The 21,152-nt window shown below is 36.3% G+C and overlaps 2 pseudogenes; both read left to right on the top strand.

Annotated features, from left to right (window-relative positions):
• The window catches only part of LOC113277564, a 28,074-nt pseudogene extending 9,906 nt beyond the window's left edge, over positions 1–18,168 (top strand).
• A 1,572-nt stretch (positions 18,169–19,740) lies between these two features.
• LOC113279213 lies at positions 19,741–20,826 on the top strand (annotated as a pseudogene).
• The last annotated feature ends 326 nt before the right edge of the window (positions 20,827–21,152 follow it).

Below are 21,152 nucleotides of genomic sequence, written 5' to 3'. Positions count from 1 at the left end.
AAGATTCTGTCTCAGTTTCGTAACATTTCTTTCCTTCAACCCAATCTCCCTCTATGATTCCTACACCGTTTGGGAGAGGGAATTTGATGCATTGATGGAAAGTTGAAGCTACACCTAGAATCCCATGTATCCAAGGTCGACCAATTAATGCATTGTAGGGTGATTCTACATCAACGACACAGAATGAGATTTCGGAAGATATTCCCTTCAATGGAATTTGCATAGTAACCTCCCCTTTAGGCTTGTTAGCAGTACCATTAAAACCATATATCTTATATGTTGATGGTATAAGATCATCATCTCTTCCACCCATGGTTTTATAAGTATGATAAAATAAGATGTTCACAGAGCTTCAACTTCATCATCCGCATCTTCTTTTGGTTTTGGATTAATTTCTAATTTTATTACCAATGGATTGTCATGCACCTCTTCTCCTTCGGGAACTTCTTCTGCGGTAAAGGAAATTATCTGTTTCTGCCATTCCTCTAGTCGCGAAATTTTCGCAATATTCATAATTTCTCTTCCATTATTATCTCTTGCGAACACTCTACTTAAAACATTATCATGAAAATCTTCAATTGTCTTATATGAATGTATGATAGAGTGACATAATAGATTTTTTGCTTTTGCACCAACTTCTATGAAGAATGTTTCTTTCTTTTTCATCTTATTCACTTTGTGATGTTCTGGCGGTGGTGGTAATGGTTGAGATTGCGGATGCCCTACCAGAAAGTCATTTAATTTTCCTTGATCCATCATTCTCAAAATAATTCTCTTTACATTTCTGCAATTGTTTGTGGTATGTCCATGAAAATGATGATAAGAACAAAATTCATGACTTCTGTGATTTGGAGGTGGTTCCGTTCCCATGTTCCACGGTGTTGGTATATTTTCCATCAAGATTATAGATTCCCATATCTTCTCCACACTTGCATTTAGAGGTGGCATCTTGATTTATTCCCATACTACCTTGTGACCTCCTTGTCCTCTATTAAAGTTTGGTCTTTGACCTCCATAAGTTTCTTGCGGTTGATCGAGTCTTTGAATCTTGTTATTTCCTCCACGACTGTAGAAATTTCTTTCTCTTTCATACTCTTCTTGATCTCGACTTCCCATAGCTACCAACTTCTGCTGATTGTTACCTTTCACCTTTTCTTGTTGTACTTGCGAAGTATTCGCCACTGTATTTATTAGCTTGGGTAATAAGCTTGCATTCGCTGCTTGTGAGCTGGTGTTCGCAACTGGATATGATTCCATTTCATTTTTTCTTTCCTCTAAAGCAATGTATTCTTCTTGAAGTTCTCGCAATTCAGTCATTGTAATCGTATTCTTGACTCTGAAAATTTGAACATACAGCAGGTTTGTTGCAAACGTAGCATTGATAAGTGATAATATGAGATATCTCTCATCTACACGGCCAGACATTTCGCTACACATAGTTCTCCATCTTTTAGTCAAGTGTTTTAAACTTTCACCAATCCTTTGTTTTAATCCAAACACATCTTCTATACCAGGTTGTGAGGAATTATTACTTATATATGCTCCCAAGAATGTGGTCTGCAAATGATTGAAGGAGGTTATTGTATTCTTTGGTAAACCTTCAAACCATTTTAACGCCTCTCCTGTTAAGCTGGATGCGAAATATTTGCACAATACCGCATCATGATTTTCCCATTGTAACATGCACCTCGCATAAGCTTTAATGTGTTGAATTGCACAAGTTGTTCCATCGAAAATGTTGGTTAATGCGGGCAAATTGCATTTCGGTGGTATTCCTCATAATTTTACTTCCCTTGTAAATGGAGTTTTCGCTGCTTCTTCTATTGCTTCATCCAATTGTCTTCTACCTACTTCTCCTCTGTTATTTAGCATTCCTCTCATTTCTTCTAATTCTTTCAAGATTTGTTTATTTACTCCTGAATCTTGACCCATTGGTCTCTTTAATTTTGCTTCTCTTCTTCTGCGTTCATGTCTATCTTCTCTTGCGAAATTTTGTATTTCTTATTCATTATCCTCATCTCCTCTTCTTCTGCGATTCTCTTCCTCATCCCTATCTTGAATTCGCAAATGATGATGTCGTTCATTTCTTATCAACTCAATTCACTGTCTTTCAGCCATTCTCTTCACTCTATCATATTCCTCATTGAGATTATCATTATTCCGGTTTTGTATACGCCTTCTTTCTCGGTTGTCATGATTGTTCTGGAGAATTGTCTCCTGAAGCTCTTGCTCTTCCATTTCTGCTCTCAACCATTCACGTTCGCAGATTAAACGTGTTTTTTCGGCATTATGTCTTTCAATTTCTTCTTCAATTATCTGTTGATTTCTTTTATTTTCTCTCACATGTAAAATTTTTCTTCCCTCCTCTTGATTTCCTTCGCCATCTTGGTTATTTTGTCTCTGAATTTGCCCGTTCTCTTGATTTCCTCCAATTTGCCTATCATCAAAAGTTTCATTTTGTGGAATGTAACGATCATCAATTCTTTCTCTATTTTCACGATATTTTTCATTAGGATTTGACATTTCTTCTTGAATATTGTTTCCAACATTGATCGTAGGTGAATTTTGCCTCATTTCTCTTCTAGTTGATCTGGAATATGATTTTGTAATACTTCTCGATCTTCTATTCTGCAATCTGATATTCTCCATCCTTAATTCGTGATTTTGTCTTGTTAAATTTGCACGTTCTTCTGCCTCAGCTCTTCTTTCTTCATGTATTCTTCGTCTCAATGTTTCTAACGCTCCAATTTCTTCACCTCCATGAATTATTCCTTCATCTTCTTCTTGATTTCTCTCTTCTTGTCTGTAATTTCTATTTTGTTGCTCTTCTTCTATTTCTTCTGCTGAATTTGATCGCCAAGTGTGTACGCTCACTCTGTCATAATATGTATTCCTCTCTTGAACTAGTGTTTGTTGAATTAGTGATTGAATTATATTTTCTCTATTATTTCTCATTCTAGTAGATTCTCCCATTTCACTTCTTTCTCTTCCAGCAATTCTTTTGCTTCTTCTAATAGTAGTCGGTTGTTCGGATGTATTTCTTCTTCTAGCCATTTCTTCAATGCTAACAATATTTCAAGAAATTATGAAAAATTATTAATCAATTACTTTAAATTTTCACAAATCTCAATATCAATCTTTAGCTTTTTCTAGAATAATCTTCCACTCGTCCCTGTTTCTAGCGTCATTATGTAGTTGCAGGAAATCCTTTACTACACCCCTCATATGATTTCATTGTTGATCAGCTCATTTTAGGTTTACACTCTTAATTTTATTGATTAATTTTGAATGTTCTTACAAGAAAGATAAAGAAGTCAAGAATGATCTCTACTCTGAACTTTCTCTCTCCTATTTACTTGTTTCTTACTCAAGAAAGATCTCCCCTCCTTTACAACTCGAATGACTATTTATAAGGAAATACATAGTGGATGACAGCTAATTTTTCCTTTATTTTCGGATATGGTTTGCGACATTCTCGCAACCTTACAAATGTTAAATTCGCAAGCTCTCTAATTTTCGCAAGACTATCACATCTTTCTCATGATCCTTGCTGACGTTGTTTCTGAACTGTTCTGCGACGCTATTGTGCAATACCATTGATAATTTCGCTGAGACATAATTGTTGTGAGAATCTGATCCTACAACCATACATACATGTGAGAATCCACTCATCTTTGGAGTTCTCATCCCACACATTACAGTTAATTTGATTATCATCTTTATATAAAACTTTCAGCTTTGTGGACTTATCCCAAGCAACTACTAAGCCACCAGCATTACATATAGGGTCCTGGCAAACAAGGTTATAGTACAGAGAGTTATTCAGAGTTTTCTCCACAAAGTGATGTAACTGTTTAGTTTCAGAAAGGAACAGAATGTTGGGAACATGGGCGGTGACCAGTTTCTTCAGTTGGTGTCTAGTATTACTAGGCCCTAAACCTTGGAAATTCCATGACATAATCTTAATAAATTTCCAAAAATACGAAACGGCAGGATAAACAAAACACAAAAAAATTTGGGTTTTAATGCTAGATAAAAATTGGGGATTATGAAAGACGGTGATATTTCTAGTGTGAAATTTGCTGAGGGTGAAAACAGTAAAGTAATTGAAACTGACCTGATCAACGTTGATTTCCAACTGATTTTCAGACGAAGATCCAATTATGTTTGCCACTTTTTCTCTTTGTCCTCTGACAACTTCCACCACTTTACTAACTTTGGTCGCCTTTTGGGACTTAATGAATTTTCTGCTATTATCATGAGGAATGGGTTTTTTATAGGTTCCTGTTTGAAAGATAAGATTAGAGGATTCTTGATTGAGGATTGGAGAAGGGGACCAAGAGTTAGGGTTTTGAATTGGGTTTGTGGCTTTTCTGGTTTTTCCTTGGCGAGAATAAGGACTGAGAGTAGATTTCCTTTTTATTTCATCCTCCACGTTGAGAAAATTAATTCCATGATTGAGCTGAGGGGGAGAGGCGAAATTTTGGGGTTTTCCTCTAACCCATTTTCTAGATTTAGAAGATGAAGGGATACTGTTGGGGGAGATAGTCTGAGGGTATTGTGGGTGTGGTCCGAAACCCGGAGGATAAACTGGATCCGGACCTAGGACCTTTTCAGTAACCTTTGTAATAATTTTACGGGCTTGAAAAGGGTTATAAGAGAGACTTTCAAAGTTATGGGCTTGGAGCTTTATAGTTTTGTTGTTTGTTGTAACACGATGAAGAGACGAGCCAGGAGTATGCTGAGTTGCAATGTTACCAGATTTATCTGCCTGAGTGTTAAGATCAATTCTCATTGGAGGTAGCATTGTAGGATCAGAATATCGCAATAATAATGTTTCAGCGAAATTATCAGTGACACAACACTTAAGCGTCGCAAAACAACTCCAGAAATGATAAAATAAATGACGTCAGCTAAGAACACGAGAAAGATATGATAGTCCTGCGAAAATTAGAGAGTTTGCGAAATTAACATTTGTAAGGTTGCGAGAATGTCGCAAACCATATCCGAAAATAAAGGACAGATTAGCTGTCATCCACTATGTATTTCCTTATAAATAGTCATTCGAGTGGTAAAGAAGGAGAGAGATCTTTTTTGAGTAAGAAACAAGTAAATAGGAGAGAGAAAGTTCAGAGCAGAGATCATTCTTGACTTCTTTGTCTTTCTTGTAAGAACATTCAAAACTTAATCAATAAAATTGAGAGTGTAAACCTAAAAATGAGTTGATCAACAATGAAATCATATGAAGGGTGTAGTGTAGGATTTCCTGCAACTACATAATGGCGCTAGAAACAGGGACTGGAGATCGAAAGTTGAAGATTGTTGATTGAGAATATTCAAATCAAGAAAGTGATTAAATAAATCAGTGAATCAGTTAGAAGAAAGATGAGTAGAATTAATGAAAATGGCAAAAGATTGGAGTGTAATATGATAACAAAAAGCTTGATTAATGAACTCCATGAAAACATCAAAGGAAGAATACATAAACGAAATTTTGAAGGAAAGAAAGTTATGGCGGTAGAAAAAACGTCACCCTTGAAAGATTGGGAAAAACAAAAAATTGCATTCGTGGCGGAAGAAATACCAAAAGAAAATTTGAACCATACATCTCCGTTGGTCATCACAGTGCCTATTACACGAAAAGAGAAGAAGACAACAATAAAATCCACAGGAGAATGGATGTTGAACAGAACTTTAATCGATACAGGAAGTTCAGTTGATATAATATTTTACCATGTATTCCGGGGAATGGGATTTAAAGACGAAGAAATGTCCAGTTCAACATATTTTGTTCACGGCTTTGGAAAATCCACAACAAAACCTAAAGGAGATATAGTGGTACGAATTCCACTTGGAGAAACCGAAACACATGTAACATTGTGCGTGGTGGATATGGAATCGCCATATAATATGTTATTAAGAAGATCATGGATACATGCGATAAAAGCTGTGGTATCAACGTTGCATCAATGTATTAAATTCCCCACTCCAAATGGAATAGGTGAAATCAGAGGAGATGTTGATAATGCGAAATTATGTCATCAAATTGAAGTAAAACATTATGAAGGACAAGCAAAAAAGAAACAATTTCGCAGAAAATTGGCAAAGGAAGCAAAGAAGAAGAAGAATTTAGAGTATATGATAAGGGCAAAAAAGGCAAAGGAATACCCAGCGAAATTTCGGAAGAAGGGAAGGACCCATAAAAGCAATAAAAGAACCAACACCAATGGGAGAACCTAAACCCAGTTACACTGCCGCAGAACCAACAAAAGAAATAAACGTTGGGACTATAGAGGAACCTCTATTGAGAATTGGAACCAAAATGGATAGAGAAGAAGAAGAAAGAACTGTTAACTTGTTGCGAGAATATAAAGATGTTTTCGCAGGAAACATGGATGAGATACCGGAATAGATCCATCAATTGCATGCCACAATTGGAGATTAACAAAAATGTGAGACCATTTAAACAGATAAGAAAAATTGCAACAACTTACCATTCCCAAATAGAAGAAGAATACAGAAAATGCTTGAGGCAGGAATTATAAGAGAAGCTAAATACCCAGAATGGATAGCGAATATGGTCATGGTCCCAAAGAAAAACACAAGGAATCAGGATTTGCATAGATTTCACTGATTTAAACAAAGCTTGCCCCAAAGATAGTTTTCCGTTACCAGATATTCCTCAAATGGTGGAATCCGCAGCGGGAAATGATAGGGTATCATCTTTAGATGGGTACAAAGGGTATAACCAAATCCCTCTGCTGAAGAAGATCAAGAACATACTGCTTTCTTTTGCCCCTAGAGGTTTATATTGTTACACGAAAATGCCATTTGGTTTGCGAAAGCGGAGCGACATATCAAAGAATGGTAGAGAAGGTGTTCGCAAAATGGATACATAAAACATTAGAAGTACGTGGACGACATGTTAGTAAAGAGTAAAGAAGCTAAAGACCATGTACAAGACTTGAGGGAGATTTTTGAACAAATGCGGCAGTATAACATTAAATTGAATCCTGAGAAGTGTACTATTGGAGTTGCATCGGGAAAATTTTAGGCTACATTGTATCAAAGGAAGGAATACAGGTTGATCCAGAAAAAGTGCAAGCAGTTCGTGACATGCCAACACCAGCAACAATAAAAGATGTACAGAAGTTGAATGGGCTTCTAGCTTCGCTGGGGAGATTCATTTCGCGATCATCAGACAAATGCAAATATTTTTTCGATATACTCAAGAAGGGTGCAAAATTTAAATGGAGTGATGAATGTGAAAAGGCTTTTCAAGGAATCAAAGAACATCTTATGAATACAACTATTTTACAAAAGGCAGAAAAGGAGAAGAATTATTGATTTACCTTGCGACAACGTCGCATGCATTAAGTGTTGTGTTATTGCGAGTAGACGCAGGAGTGGAGAAACCCATTTATTACATTAGCAAAACTTTTAATACCGCTGAGAAGAATTACTCAAAGATTGAAAAGTTAATCTTAGCATTAGTTTATGCATCATTTAAGCTCCGCATATACTTTCAAGCACACAAGATAAAGGTATTAACAAAAGTACCAATTGAATCAGTGATGAAGAATTCTAAAAGATCAGGAAGGGTGGAGAGATGGAATGCACAAGTAGGCCACTTTGATATTAAATATGAAATTTTGTCTTCACCAAAATCACAAGTTGTTGCGGATTTCTTGGCAGAATTTCCTTTAGAAGAAGATGAAGCAGTAGAAGAAATGATGGATGTAGAAGAAGACATGGAGATCCAAAAGATTTATTAACAGAACCAAATAGATGGGAATATTGGTAGATGGATCATCAAATGGAGAAGGAAATGGAGTTGGAATTGTTTTAATTTCCAGAAGGAATAAAGATGGCTTTTTCATTCAGATTGGAATTTGCATCCACTAATAATGAAACAGAATATGAAGCTGTGATACATGCCTTAAAATTCGCAATAGAAATGAAACTAGAAAATGCCAGGATCACTAGTGATTCGCAGCTAGTTATTCGCCAAATAAAAGAGAGTATACTACAAATGAACCATCCTTGAAGAAATACAAGAAGCTGGTTGAAGAATTGTCAGCGAAAATCCCAAAATAAAATGGAGGCACATTTCAAGAAAGGATAATAGACTCGCAGACGCTTTTGCTTTCATCTCAAGCATGATGACAGATCCAACTGCGAGATGCATAAAAATACAAACACTTCTGTCACCATCAATCAATAAAGAAGAGGAAGATGTGGATGTGATGATAATAGATAATGAAAAAGAAGAACAAATAAACAATGTCGCAGACTGGAGAATGGAACTTCATGCATATTTGGCGAAAGGAGAAACACCAAGAAATAGATTGGAAACACACAAGTTAAAAAGCCGAGCAACGAATTATGAATTAAGAGATGGGTTGCTATACCGAAAATCCTTTAGTGGACCATCACTCAGATGTTTGACACGAGAGGAAGGAGAAAAGGTGCTGAAAATGTTACATAGTGGAGATGCTGGCAATCATAGTGGAGGAAGATCTTTGGCACATAGAGCAAAAATGCAAGGTTATTACTGGCCATACATGCATGAAGATGCAAAACAAATATCAAGACGTTGCGAAGATTGTCAGCGGCATGGAAAGAAAATACATGCACCAGGAGCACCATTGTCATCTTCAACCAGTGTGGCCCTTTGGAAAATGGGGCTTAGACATTGTGGGGCCATTTTTACCAGGAACTGGACAAAGAAGATACTTAATAGTCGCAACAGATTATTTCACAAAATGGACAGAAGTGAAGGCAGTACAACATATTCGCGACAAAGATATCTTTACATTCATATTCGAAAATATCATTTGCAGATTTGGAATTCCTGCACAGTTGGTATCTGATAATGGGAAACAGTTTGAGGGGCAGAATATAGAAATGTTACTTAATGCATTCAAGATAAAATGTGGAAAGTCAACTCCTTTGTATCCACAAGCTAATGGGCAAGTAGAAGCAACAAATAAAACAATTGCAGATATATTAAAGAAGAAATTGGAAGGACATCACAGCATGGTGCGAACAAGTACATAATGCAGTATGGGCTTATAATACAACTAGAAGAGAAGCTACTGGAATGTCACCTTTTTGTTTAACATACGGAGTTGAAGCGGTGTTACCAACAGAAGTTGTTATTCCGACAACAAAAAGAGAAGCTTGGGAGAAAAATCTTAGTGCGGGCTTAATTTTAAACAAACTTGATGAATTAGAAGAAAGAAGAGAAAAAGCTTTACAACATATGGAGAATTATCAGCGAAGATTAGCTCGAGAATATAATAAACGTGTCAAATACGCGAATTTCAACCAGGAGATTTAGTTCTGCGAGAAACACCAATTATCAGCGAGAAAATGGTGGAAAATTAGCGAAAAAATGGGATGGACCTTACATCATTAAGGAGATAGTTGGAACAGGAGCTTATAGATTAATGGATCCAGAAGGAAGAGATGTTGGTCATAGATTAGACAGACCATGGAACAGGTTGTATTTAAAAAGATATTATCAGTAAGAAGCTTTGAGAAGTTATGAATTCTGAAAGAATAATTGCAAATTACTCATATCAAAAGAAGATCATGATGTGCGAAATTTCGCAGAGATAATCACAGAACAATGACATAAAAGAAAGGGGCGAACCTTTATGGCGTACACCCTAGTTCGCGAATAAAATTTCGCAAGAGGCAAATGTAAGACCTAAAGTACGTCATATTAGGGGGTACCTGTTGCATGGCTCAGGGAAAGGCTACACCGCCACCGGAACCTGAGTCATGGAGATTTGGGGTCAATAAAGCCCATCCGGGAGAGGCACCTTGGATTCTCAGCTTAAGCATATGACTTAGGTTGGGGCGACTAAGGTAATAAGGACTCTCCCAAGGAGTGCAATCTGATCAAGGCGCCGAGGTACACGGTTGAGTCAAGAGTGCCGGGGCGTTTGAAGCGTCCTTGCCATTCTTGACAAGTCTTGGCTATACTGCACTCGGCCTGAAGAAAACCCCACTTAGGGTGCAGTCTCGTAACCATAAGCCCTATAGGTAAAAGGGAAGAGGCTGCGAAAACAACTGGTTGTTGTTAAGACTGGATGGGAGGAGCTAACCTTGTATGGTAGAAGTACGCCTCCTTGAAGGGGCAACCAGGGGGAGATAAGGGCGGCACCCTCCATTAGGGAGCTGATAAGTGTCTTAAGACGCAAATGTCATGAGGCTTTTTATTCGCAAGGATATTAAGGCTTGTCATATTTGTGCAACAATCCTGAAGAGGCAATAATACAAAAGAAAAAGATAAGACGAGATCAATGGGTTTTCGCATGAAAGTGCGAAGACGTCCTGCGATTTCGTCGCAAGACGGCAATGTCATGGGGCTTTATTTTCGCAAGAATATTTAGGCCTGTCATATTGTCGCAACATTCCTGAAGAGGCCATAATACAAAAGAAAAAGTTAAGGCAAGATCAATGGGTTTTTGCATGAAAGTGCAAGGACGTCCTGCGATTTTGTCGCAATGACAAAAGGTGGCATAATAAGACCTTTAATTAGGAAGGAAAAATAAGACCATGTGATAAAACAAATTAATTATAAGTATTCACAACAGATTATTTTTTGCAAGAAAGATAATGAGAAGCAAGTATGGGAATCAATACACAAGAAGCATTATCTTTCTCATCAACAAAATATTAAAAGAAAAGTTGATTCCAAAGTGTAATTCGCAAAAGTGATAGAAATAAGACAATTCAAGAAGACAAAGCTAGATAAGAAGCTCAAGCTTCAATATTAATGTCAGTAACAGGAGATGACAAAAATTCTTCGCCAATATTCTCGCAAGCTTCTCCTTCATTTCGGTTTTGATCTTCGCCATGACTAGCATCTTGATTATCGCCAGCAATTACTTCTTCAGGAGAAATTTCTTTCTCATTCTGATTAACACCAGCAGATACTTCTTTAGAAGGAACCTCTTCTTCATCTTCCAAGAAATTATCCTCTGCACCGCTTTCGTAATCATAATCACTATCAGCAGGACGAGGAACTTCATCATCATCTACTTCTAAAGGATCAATTGATGTAGGAGGAAGAGAGTTGGACAATAAAATGTCATTTACAAGGACTTCAGCCCGGAGATGAACTTGGCGAAGAAGTGCTCTTTGATGATTCCTATCTTGAATATCCTTAAAATAAGCAAGATAATCAAGTCTTCTTTCTGCTCGGTCGCGAGAACCAGTAAGGGTAGAGACGAGCAATGCATTTTCTTTGCGAATTTTAGCATATTTAGCCTCCAAAACAGAAATAGAAGAATGAAGATTCTTCTCAGACTCTGCGAAAATAGAATACAAAATTTTATTAAGATAAGGAATTCAGAGAGATATGACAAAGAAAAGATAATTAAGGCAGTCAAACTATTATGACTACCTTCCTTTTGCGAAATAAGGTGTTGAATCAAGGATAGACAACTATTCTCCCAATGGTCCATTGCGTCATCAAATTTATCTCCAACTAAACCTTTAAGTCGAGACTGAAGATTTTTCTCTTTAGAAATAAGAAAGGCATTTTTCTTCGCAAGAGAAGAATAAGATTCTTCTAATTTGGAATATTGTTCTTTAAGATGATTGCCTTTACACTTAAAGCTATTCTACCTTGAATGAGTGTATCTCTTTCAGCGATAGATGATTCTGTTACTTCTTTAAGTTCATTTCTCAAAGAGCGAAGAGATTGCTCTTGGTCAGCACATACTTTTTGGAGAATACTAAGTTGTTGCGAAGATATCGCCATCTTGTTTAAATAAGTTCGCTTCTCTTGAGATAAGGTTTTATTCTCATCTGATAAAGTTTCCATCCCTAAATTAGCTTTAGTTAAAGAATAAGAAAGACGAGATACTTCATTACTTAATAGATCTTGTCTTTGAACTAATTGGGTATTTTCATTGGTAAGATTATTTATCTGATCAAGAGAATATGAATAGAGGTTATCTAATTGGTTATATTGATCCATCAAGATTTCTTTATCAACACGGGCTTCTTCAACAGCAGATTCAAATTGATACTCTCCATTATTCGTTTCTGATTTAATGCTTAACATGCGAAAGAGGGATTTAAAGGATAATTAAACATGGGAAGGATAAAACCATCGAAAAGGCAAATTAAAGACATAGATAAGAAAATCATACCTCTAATTCATCATTCTTCTTGCGAAGATTGTCACGATCCAGCAAAACATTCTGAAGCTTCTGATTTTCAAGACGAAGAGCATTACATTCTTTTTCTAAAGCTGTCTGCGAAGCAGCTCTGTCAGAACCCAAATGCTTGCTCAGAATTTCGCAAACATTAGACTTGATGGGATCAGTAGAAGACTTCTTGTCATCCAGAATTTCAGATAAAACTTTGAAAGCAATATCTATCCCTTCCACGGTTTCTTTCGACAGAGAAGAGACTTGGGTAGAGAACTGGTAGAGATAGAAGGTTGAGAAACATCTCAATGGGAAGAGAAGAGGTTTCATTCGCAGAAGGATCCACAAGGGGAATTTCAATCATAGAAAGGTCAGCTGAAGAAATGAAATCAGAGGCAGCATTTTCGCGAATTGGAGATAAAGGTTTATCTTGCGAAGATGTCGCAGGAGATTTGGAAGAAATGAGAGTAGGTGGAAGGGAACAGAAGTTGGAACAGTTTTAAGGTGGCGAGATTTCTTGAGAGGTTTATTAAGATCTTTATCACCCTGCGAATTACAATCCAGATAAGAAACAGAGGCAACAATATTGTTATTAGAAAAAGATAGTGTTTCTTACTACCTTCTCATTCGCAGACTTTCTTTTATGTGCGACAACCTTATGCTGTGATTTGGGAATGTTAGGGTTCTGAACTGTAAATTTAGTGTTGGAGCCGCTTTTGCTGAAATAACAAGAGTATGGGAATCATACATAAACAACATCAAATAAGGCAATAAACAAGATCAATTTCAAATATCAATTTCAGCAAAACTCATAAAGAAGAAAAAAGAAGACTAACCTTGATGAATCCATGAAAAATAATAGCAGGGAGATTGTCTCGAAGAAAATTACGAACTATGAAGATCTAGTATGAAGATGAAGAAGAACTTAAAAAGGTTGAAGAAGAAAGAAGAAAAGTTGCAATAATGGAATTTGCAGAAGAACGATGAAGTTGCAGAGAGAATAAAAGGAAAGAAGAAAGAGAGTGAAAAGGAATATATATAGAGGGAATTTTCCTCGAGAAAATAAACACGGTTAATACGGAAAGATATAAGCGGTTAAAAAGTAACGGTTACAAAAGACGTGTCGAGAAATAAAAAGGAAGAAAGAATACGTGTGATAAAATGCAGAATATAAAAGATAAGCAGTTGCGGCATTTCTCACATCATTCTCTACTTGCAGAAAGATATGAGAAGAGGCAAGATGTAGGATCAGAATCTCGCAAAATAATGTTTCGAAATTATCAATGACACACACAGCGTCGCAGAACAATTTCAGAATGATAAAATAAATGACGTCAGCTAAGACACGAGAAAGATATGATAGTCCTGCGAAAATTAGAGAGCTTGCGAAATTAACATTTGTAAGGTTGCGAGAATGTCGCAAACCATATCCGAAAATAAAGGACAGATTAGCTGTCATCCACTATGTATTTCCTTATAAATAGTCATTCGAGTGGTAAAGAAAGAGAGAGATCTTTTTTGAGTAAGAAACAAGTAAATAGGAGAGAGAAAGTTCAGAGCAGAGATCATTCTTGACTTCTTTGTCTTTCTTGTAAGAACATTCAAAATTTAATCAATAAAATTGAGAGTGTAAACCTAAAAATGAGTTGATCAACAATGAAATCATATGAAGGGTGTAGTGTAGGATTTCCTGCAACTACAAGCATCATTGTTTCAGCTGTAGCATGAACACGATCACTAGTAGGAGGTTCTTGTTCCAAAGCTTCTGAGACAAGAATTGCAAAAGGGTTTGGTGACACCACCAAGTTGTGTGCGGTTTGCTTTGAAGAGGTAGCATCAAACTTAGGGCTACCATTAATAATGGGACTTTGGAAGTTGAAATCAGGGTTAACGAGTTTAGTAGTACTCAGAGCAATCTTTGCAGCCAGTATTTCTCTTCTTTTAGGTGTGCAGCTGCTTTTCGAGTGATCCAAAGTTCTACAATATTGACACAGCTTGAAAGGTTGCAGAGAGTATGCAAACTCAATCCAAGTTTTGACTCATTCTACCATACAATCCGTTCCAAAATGGAGAATGTGATCGATCTTAATATCAGCCATTACTTCCACATTCTTTTCATAAAAGTCTCTTCCATATGGATCTTTAAAGAGCGGGAACTTTCCAGTTGGTTTAGTGATACCTTCCAGAGCACTAAAGGTGATATAATCATTAGGTACTTTCTTCATAGTAATGCTTATCAGAACTCTGTCAAACTCTTCCTCCTTGATTTTGTGAACCCCTTCAAACGGTATTTGAACAATAGACAACATGGATTCATGGATTAACCGTGGTTTTGGGTAGTTAACCGATAGAATATCAGCAGCATGATGAAAACGAAAGTGAAAGTGGTTCTTCTTTTTTTGAAAAGGTGAAATAATGACTTCCTTTTTTAAGTTCTAGTATTTTCTGGCATAAGATTGAGCTTCTTGATGATTAACATATATATTACTGTGTAACTTTCCCACAGCACACCAATTGTCATCTTGGGTTGGCTTTGGCTTCAGAGATTCTCTACTTAGAAATACCAGAGGCCTCAGAGGATCTTGAATAATTTGGCTTGCTTGCATAGCTTATGTGATTTATTCTATAGAACTAGAAGAGATTTCATGAGAGAGAGACATGATTGAAATTCTCCAAGAAGAGTTGTTTGTATTGAGGGTAGACCAAATGGTTATTTTTATAAGTATTTGAAAATATCTTTGGGATTTCACTTTATGATTGTGTTGTTTGCAATATCTCTTAAAAATAATTGTGATGAATATAGGGAGAAGGTGTTTTTAGGGTTTTTGAGAGGTATGAATTTTTAACCCGTGACTGATGAAGAGGAAAGTACTAAGATTCTTTGCTAGCCTCCTGCATGCCAAGCTAAGACTGAAACCATGTCTTCTGATGGTGAGATAAGCAGTAGAAAGAGGATTAACACTGCTCCAACTGTAAAGCCAATAGTTGTATTTAATGCCTTTTGTTTTGTACGAAGGTAGTTGGGTCAAACTAAGAAAGACCATCAGAATGACAATATCTTTTTGTTCAAGAAAATGAGCTAATGGAGATAATCTGGAGATACGAAAGTTGTAGGTCATATGGTTAGGCTTGGGCTCAGACTGAAAATGACAACAGCAAATCCATATCCCAAGGTCAAATTCCAAAGTGTTCCGGAAAGTGTGGTAGCATGGAGCATCGAGAAAAGTGACATTCAGCAAGAGATCAACGCCTGAAATCAAAAGAAGATCAACAAATAGTTTAGAATTTGAAACATAGCTCAGTTTTATGTAAATCTTTACAAAGATGAAAGGTCGAAGAGTGTGAAAATCAAATTCCATTAGATGGACTATAAAGTCAGCAATGAAGTTATAAAGAATTAAAAGCAATTCACTTTGTAAAATTTTATATGAAGTTTGAGACCAAAGGTAAGAAAATAGCACAGAGAAGACCCATCGAGCAAAGATGTGGAGATCTAGTTTTTGTAACAAACCCTGATATTCTGTACCCATCATCAAAACCTCCCTCTTAGCAGAACAAAAGCAAGACAAAAGAGATGGAGTAGACAATGTTTCAACTATAAACGCAAACATAAAAGGAGAGAAGAGAAAGGAGGGGAGGAGCAGGTTGAAACGGAAAAGACATTGAGATTGGGTGATTTTAAATTTAACTTTGATTCTCTTTGGGTAGGGGAGTTTTGAGAGATGAAGTTCTTTCACATCTAAATTTGGATCGAAATAGTGTTGTTTGGCTTTTTTAGTTTCCGGCGATAAGTAACACCTTCCTAGAATTCGATCACTTGTTGATTTTGGATGTACTGAACTTATTTGAGATAATTGGTTCACAATGATTTTGATTTTTTTCTTTGAGTAAAACTTTGTAATGGTTTTGTGATTAAAGTTTACTTGTTTGTTTATGGCTGAACTTTTACTTTTTGAGTATTTTATGTCCCTATGATGCTTCCTACCTCTCAAGCACTTCGAGAGAGAGAGGGGTAACCACATCACTTGTTTGATGTTTTTTTGGTAAGGGAAGCTTGGGGAGAGGTCTAAGAGCCCAAGCAAAGAGAATTTAGTTTGTAACGCCTCCCAAGCACTTGATTGGGCATATATATTTATGATGCTCACTCTTCCTCTCCATTTAAGGAAGCCTCATTTATTTTCAAAACTCACACTGTCTCTCAGGTTATTATTAATTCATAATCAGTTTCTATACACACGACTTTTTAATCTCACATTTTCATAGTCGGTTTCTATGCACCTCACTTAATTTTTTATTTTTATGTTTTTTATTTGGCCCACATATATTTAATTTTTAATCCACCTTGATAGAATATCATCATATAAATCATTCTTTAATATTTCTTATTAGTTGTAACCTTGTTGTATGTGAACATATTTAATATTTTATGTTGATATATGTATGCTATAGAATGATATATTTTACAACTTGTATGCAGATACTTCCAATTTTATCTTCTCTTATTCTTTAATGATGGAAAATTCATTTTCAAACAAGAGCTAGAACGGAGTACACCTCACCTCATGTTAGGAAAGACATGTGTCATTCAACCTTCCATCAAGAGTTGAAAACAACCTCACATAGGATTATCATAACTAGTATGCCATTCCAAATAGTGTAAGAGATATTTGGCCTTTATCTACCCTTAAACATACATAATTAACATAAACAAACCTTAATTCATTGATTAGGATTAGTACTAATCAGTTGAAAGGAATAAAAAATACTCCCTTCATTCCTTTTTAATAGGCTGGTTTTGTTTTTAGAGAAATTTAAGGAAATTAAGAGAACTAATCATTGAAAGTGGTCCTCATGACACTTGTCAATAAAAGAAGTGAAGTGAAATGGTTCCCATGACACTTGTTAGCAAAAGAAGTAAAGTGAAATGGTCTCCATGACAGTTGTCATCAAAAGAAGTTAAGAGAAAAGTGGTCCCAGAAAATTAAAGTAACATTTGACTTTCCCAATTAAGAAACTAGCCTATTTTTTTGAAACATTTATTTATAGAAACCAGCCTATTAAAAAGGAACGGAATGAGTATGTTTTATTGCTGAACCAACATAAAAACTAACACACCTAAATCTCCCTATTTCTATAAAAAAAATTATCCCTCTTGATATTATTTTCTGGCTCCCCTATTGACCAGTAGACGTGCAAAATTAACACTCTTTAAAAGAGTATGCATGATAGTGGATCATAATATTTTTCTCTCTTTTTGAATTTTCTCAGTGATGTGATTGGATATATTAATTTGGTTGGTTTGTTATAGTTTTTCATATGATCATCTAATTTACGTACAGGGAGACAATCGAATCCTACTCATCAGAAATGAAAAAGTTATCCATGGTTCTCTTTGAGAAGATGGAAAAAGCTCTACAAGTACAAGCAACCGAGATTAAGGGTATGTCAGAGGTGTTTAAAGATGAGACACAAGTAATGAGGATGAACTATTATCCCCCTTGTCCTCAACCAAATCTCGCCATCGGTCTTACGTCGCACTCGGATTTTGGCGGTTTGACAATCCTCCTTCAAATCAACGAAGTGGAAGGATTACAGATAAAGAAATAAGGGACATGGATTTCAGTCAAACCTCTACCTAATGCATTCGTAGTGAATATTGGAGACGTTTTGGAGGTATTTATTTAAGCTAGGGTAACTACTGGTCCTTGTTTTGAGTACTGGTTCTGTGTTATTATTTTTTCTTTTACAGATAATGACTAATGGAATTTACCATAGCGTCGATCACCGGGCAGTAATAAACTCAACAAAGGAGAGGCTCTCAATCGCAACATTTCATCACCCTAGTCTAGAGTCGGTAATAGGCCCAATATCAAGCTTGATTACTCCAGAGACACCTGCTTTGTTCAAAAGTGTATCTACGTATGGGGATCTTGTGGAGGAATGTCATTCAAGGAAGCTCGATGGAAAATAATTTCTTGACTCCATGAGGATGTGAAAACTCAAAAACACAATAATACTACGTGATTATATGTCAGATTCAACTGTCCTTTTGCCATTTTTTGGTGCTCGAGTCCTTAATTATTTTCATCATTGTTTTGATTCTAATTAATAAGACTTTTCTCAAGAACTCTTATGTAATGTACCTTTACTTCCGGAAAATAATACGTATTGAGGCACAAATGAGAAACAATAATTATTGACGGAGTGCTTGAGAAGTGTAATTTCTCGAGAGTGTGTTGTGTTTGTGTTTTTTTATTTGTTCAAGTTTGTACTGATCTTAGTTTTGGTATTGCTCTCCTAGTATTACTAATTTTTCCGACGAGGTTCTTTCTTTCTCTCGTGATTTAATCGTATATGGCGCACCAACCAGTTAGCTAGATTTGGAGCACTTATAAAAACAACCCGAAACACACGCACAACCAGAAACCACATATTAAATGTCTCACCTTGAGTAAGATAGCTTGAGCACTGGGAGCACTTGTACAGAATTGGTAAGATACTTGGTGCACCTGAATATCTTAGAACAATAAACTTGTAATGGCGGAGTTGAGAAGGTTTACTCGCTTAAACCGGTCGGTACTCTACTTTTAAGAGATGCAGAGAAGTATGGTGCCGATGATACTAGGCATGACTCAAAAAGATTTCATGGTTGCATCGCAGGATATTAGAGAAGGTTTAGGAAATGGAAGTGCAAAATCATTTGAGAAAGGAATGGGAATGGATATATGGAAGTACTAGGTATCACCCCGGCCTATGGCCGGGGATCAACCTTTTAGAGTTCTGTTTATTGTTTGGTCGGTCGGCCAGTGTCGTCCCATATTTTAGTCCATCTATAATAGTGGGGAGTATATTTAGTTAGTCCGGTCAATATCACAACGGTCCTGATATTTAGTTGGTCGTGTCATATTATACCGTGTTAGTTAGTCGGGTCACAATAGTGTGTTCAATTAGGCGGGTCATAGTAGCCGGATGGGCCCGGGGTTTAAAGGAAAATATGATATCCGCGTTAAAATTAACCGTGATTAGGTAAAATCTATAGAGTCTTCAAATTAATATTTGTTTTTTTTTTTGGTAAAATCAGAAAGGATATTTATAGTTAGTGCATGAAAACTTTTAAGGAAACCGACACGCATTAGGAAATGTTGATTCGAGTCACATAAGGAAATGTTGAGTCTCGTTTTGCATCGGGCCGGGGAATTATCCCTGCCGTCTAAAAAAAATATTAAAAAAGATCATCTCACGATCCGACGGACGTAAATATCTCTCAAAATTATATGTCTAAAACGGACGGATGAATAGAAATATCGCCAACTATCTTTCCCAACCGTCGGATTGCCGAAATCAAGGGTCGTCTATTACCCAAGACAGACATCACTTCTTTTTATAACAGGCTTATTATTACTTCAAAGTCATATATTCTTACATCGTGACATCAATCCCGAACGTCCAAAATAATAAAATCCCCGTCATATATACAACGGGCGGATGTACATTTCGCGAACTAACGGTCCAAGCGGCAGAGTGGCCAAAGTTAATGTTTGGATCTGTCCCAAGGCTAATTTGTAATATGCGTGAATCTAATATCTCTATACATGGTTCTAAAATTGTACATAGAATATTAGCAAACTACACCGAGTTTGTTTGTCCATTTTGTTGTACAACTTTGTCTCCATTCAGCAATTTGTACATTTGCATCCTCAAAGGTCTGATTGACCGAGTCAAACTTTTAGGTTGTTCATTTTTTTATGTTTTTGGGCAAGGTTTTATGGTTTCTCCTCGTGCTTTCTTTAAATTGCAAATTAAATTATGTCATTGGGTATTTAATTTGCAAGTTTTAGAATAACTAATTTTTTAATGATTTGACTGATTTAGAAAACCCCCAAGGGACGTTTTTTTTTTTTTGTTTTTGGATGTATAACCGCGATTACATCTTATGAAAACACATCCAAATTCGGAAATCGCACAATCCGATGGACGCCTATATACAACATATAACGAACCGATCCGCGCAGTGGGATTACGAAATCGATGGTCGGATTTGGTCGGATTTGTAAGTCTACACACACCACTTCTTTTTATAATATAGATTTAAAAAGCTACAAAGCTTTTGGATTCTCTTGTTGATATTGGTGGAGGAAATGGAACAACAATCATGGCAATATACAAAGCTTTTCCACATATAAAATGTAAACTTTATGATCTTCCTCATGTGTTAACTCTCACGATCACCCTAACATCGAAAAAGTTCTCGGTGATATGTTCAAGTCTGTTCCCAGTGCTCAAGCTATCTTACTCAAGGTGAGACATTTAACCTAGTATTCTTCTAAAGATGACCCTCTTTTTTTTGTAAAGATGACCCTTCATCTTGCATGACTGGAACGATGAACACTGTGTTAAGATTCTAAAGAAGTGCAAGGAAGCAATGCCCCAAAAGACGAGTAAAGTAATCATAGTGGATGTAGTACTTCTAGAAGAATCTGAAGATGAACTTACAAAGGCAAGATTGATTCTAGATATGGATATGATGGTGAATACCGGTGGTAGGGAGAGAACTGCAAATGATTGGGAAGTTTTGTTCAGAAGTGCAGGGTTTCGGTCTCATAAGATCAGATCCATTCGCGTTATTCAGGATGTCATTCAAGCCTTCCCATAGTAAAATTAATTAAGCTTTGTAAAAAGAGTATTACGTTGCTTCTTTCTGTAGAAAGCGTGTATATATAATGCGATTCACATGTCAACAATAAGTCACCTTCACTTGAGGAGATGGTTCCGGTGTTTTGTTTTCTGAACTGTATATCAATAAACTGAATTCCCAAATATTTCAGGTACCAATATATCATGTATTAAAAAAAATGTGGTACACTACAGTGATAAAGTTGTTAGGTGGTGATACAAAGTGTCTGAGTTTAAAACTGACTAGTATCTGATCAGTATGGGGGACTAAAATAAATAAAAAACACACTGATTAAAAAAGTAAGA

The sequence above is a fragment of the Papaver somniferum genome, chromosome 5, assembly GCF_003573695.1.
Source record: "Papaver somniferum cultivar HN1 chromosome 5, ASM357369v1, whole genome shotgun sequence".
Taxonomy (NCBI): Eukaryota; Viridiplantae; Streptophyta; class Magnoliopsida; order Ranunculales; family Papaveraceae; genus Papaver; species Papaver somniferum.
Note: the sequence above shows the minus strand (reverse complement) of the source record. Positions and strands in the feature narration are given on the sequence as shown.